Source organism: Asparagus officinalis, chromosome 8, assembly GCF_001876935.1.
Source record: "Asparagus officinalis chromosome 8, Aspof.V1, whole genome shotgun sequence".
Taxonomy (NCBI): Eukaryota; Viridiplantae; Streptophyta; class Magnoliopsida; order Asparagales; family Asparagaceae; genus Asparagus; species Asparagus officinalis.
The window spans coordinates 121771711-121775055 of record NC_033801.1 but is presented as its reverse complement, the minus strand read 5'-3'; positions in this window follow the sequence as shown (position 1 = coordinate 121775055).

The following is a 3345-nucleotide window of genomic DNA, read 5'->3' as shown; positions in this document are numbered from 1 at the left end:
TAAGAGAGATCGAAAACTTTGAGGGGTTCTGTAGGCTGTCTAAAAATGCCAACAAATGGGATAGTTGAGTCTCCAGATTGCGAAGCACATGAATAGATGGAAGTTAACAATCTGACACGACTACCAGAAAGGCTTACAATTCGAAGATTTTCCGGCCATGAAGTTTAATGCAAAAGATTACAAAACGACAGTCTTAGCAATACCTGACAGAAGGATTACAAATCGACGATCTCTTCAAACCAAGACGTGGAAGTCGGCATCCCGCGTACCATTCATCAAGACACTACACCGATTCAATCACGGCTACGGCGGCCGCTTCAAGCAGGCTATAAAACACGAATGCAGCTTCTTATGTGAGATGAATTGATCTTGATGGCTGCGACAACAAATGACTATATATTATATTAGCAACCATTAGAGGTGCTGATGAGCAGTGTAATGATATCGACACACTCAGTGAGATGCATGACCTGCTATCTGATATGAGCGGTTATTAGAGATGCCTCAATTGTCACAAATGGCCTGAAAATAAGACGCTTCTTTACTGATACTTTTGGTGTCAATCCATATATAAAGAAGAGAAATCTAAATACTGCAACAACGCAACAGCTCGAAGCAGCTCCGAATCGCTGCCAGTACAGCTTCTAAGACGCAGCTCCAATCGCCTGCCAAGCCAGCCTCGATACGCAGCTCCAAATCGGCTGCCAAGTAGCAGCTCGAACAGCAGTGCCAATCGCTGCCCAAGTACAGGGCCCGAACGGCAGCTCCAATCGCTGGCCAAAGCACAGCTCGAACGCAGCTGTATCAAACCCATGCTCGCCCAACGGCAGCTTACAACGCGTTCCAAACGCAGGCTCATCCATCACTTGCCAAAACGCGAGCTCAATCACCGCGCAAAACGGGCAGGTCTAAGGTTGCTGACTTCATTCAAGCACTGCGATCGTAAAGCAACTTCGAAGCTGTTGCTTCCACGCCACGATTTGAGGAGTGGGCTTGTAGTGGGTTTGTTACCACCGACTATGGGGTATAAACCACCGCCATTTAGGCGCGGATTATGGGGGCATTTAGCACCGCCCTAATCCCCCTATAAAATTAGCAACAAACTCAACAAAGTTAAGGATCGGATTTTTGATTAATCAGATCGAGGGGTGGATTTTCGGGGAGAGGATCTTCCGGGTGAGATTGGATTTTGGAGAGATCTTTCAGATCAGGTCTTCCAGAATCAAAAAAAGGAGATTGGACATCTTACACGTCTGCGGAATCAACAGATCGGAGGAACTCTAAGCAGTCGATATTTGGCTTATTAAGCCGAATTATTTTTCGGTTCCAAACAGACTCTATGCATCTAGAGTTTGTTACTTGTTCTGAATCAGCAAACTCGTCACAGAGTTATCGAAACCAGAGCAAGACAGTTGTTCATGTGAGGATAGATATTCGGATCGTCAACGAGAAGCAAACTCGACGGCGAACAATTCGACGGGAGCATCTGCATCGCTAACAAGAAGAACCCAAGAATTAAAGCAAGGAGAGCAATCCCGATCAATTCTCTTTCTTTTGTAATCAGGAAATCCCAATTGTAACTGAATTAAAGAAATACAAATCAATTTTTCTTTTATTTCTTTACTGCAAATTTTTCCACAAACAATAGCCTTTTTTTATGACAGACTACTTTTACACAACAAAATTAAAAATTACAACTGCTTGGGAAACAAACACAGGATCGTTGTTTTGGAATCACTGCTTGCGTGAGATCTTTGCCTGTGGCCGGGGTGCGTTAGCACCGTGGACGGCACCAAAATTCACAATTCTGATTGTAATCGTGAGGGGTTTATGATTCCGACTTCGTTTATCGAAGTGAAGAACATTGAACGATATCTTATGCAGGTAAGGATAGTCGTTCTTCTTGAAATCCAAGTCAAAGCCTGAATATCAAGGATTACAAGAACTCGGAGTACCTCTGCCCTCTCTGCTCTGAAATCAGCCTATGGATGCTCTCTGCTTCTGCCCCTGGAATGCTCTCTGACAGGCCCCTGGATGCTCTCTAGATCAGGCCCCGTCTTCAAAATGGCGCTTCGGGGGGTAATTTAATAGCCCCTATGAATCAGTTGGCGGAAAGCAGGCTTCGCGAGACAGCAATTTGCCTTGTCTCGGCTGTCGGAGACAGTGTTTTGCTGTCTCGGCGGGCGAGACAGTGTTGCTGTCTCGGCCCGGCGAGACAAGTAAACCTGTCTGCGGAAACAGGTAAACCGTCAGGCAGTTTTCATTTTACAACTGGCCTTCCTCGACGTTTTCAAACTTTGTTATTTGGCAGTTAATCCACGTGATTTTCGCCCACGACGTTTTCCCGACGTTCTTGAACATTAGTGGCCACGTGTAGGGCAGTTACAAGGCGGTTTTGAACCGGGCATCTGATAAGCTGTCCTCACGCGCTGAGACAGGTAAATTTCTGTCTTCGCACGGCGAGAACAGTAAAGCTGTCTCGCGTGGGCGAGAACACGTAAAAGTCCTGTCTCGCCCCGCGAGACAGTAAAGACTGTCTCGCGTGGGCGAGAGCAGTAAAGAGAACTGTCTCGCTCGCGAGACAGTAAAAGAGCTGTCTGCCCCGAGACAGTAAAAGACTGTCTTCAGGCGTGGCGAGACATGTAAAAAAAGTCTGTCTCGCCCAGCGAGAGCAGTAAAGACTGTCTCGCACGGCGAGACAAGTCCAAGTCTGTCTCGCGTGCGAAGAAGTTAAAGAGCCTGTCTCGCGGTGCGAGACAGTCTATACTTGTGTTCTTTTTGAGGCATTTTGGATGACTTCCTTTGAGGCTGTGTTTTGGATATCTCTCAGCATTTGTCACATGGCCGTGAGCATGGTAATCGAGATAGTACATGCACGACCCCGGGAAGGGTCATTGGGAGGTCGTGAAGTGGATTCTACGGTATGTTCGAGGCACCATAGATGTTGGTTTAGTATTCCAGAAGGATGAGAAGGATGTGCATGATTGTATTGGATATGTGGATTCAGATTATGCTGGAGATCTTGACAAACCCCGGTCTACTTCAGGTTATGCTTTTACATTGGCAGGTGCACCTGTATGTTGGCGATGCACGCTTCAGTCCACAGTGGCTCTCTCTACTACAGAGACAGAGTATACAGCAGTTATTGAAGCTATTAAGGAGGCTTTATGGTTGCGTAGATTATTGGAGGACTTGGGGATCGCTCATGAGACTATTCGGGTATATTGTGATAGCATGTCGGTTATCTATTTAGCGAAGAACCAGGTTTATCATGCGTGCACGAAGCACATAGACGTCAGATTTCACTTTGTACGTGACGTGTTGGATGATGGAGACGTCATACTA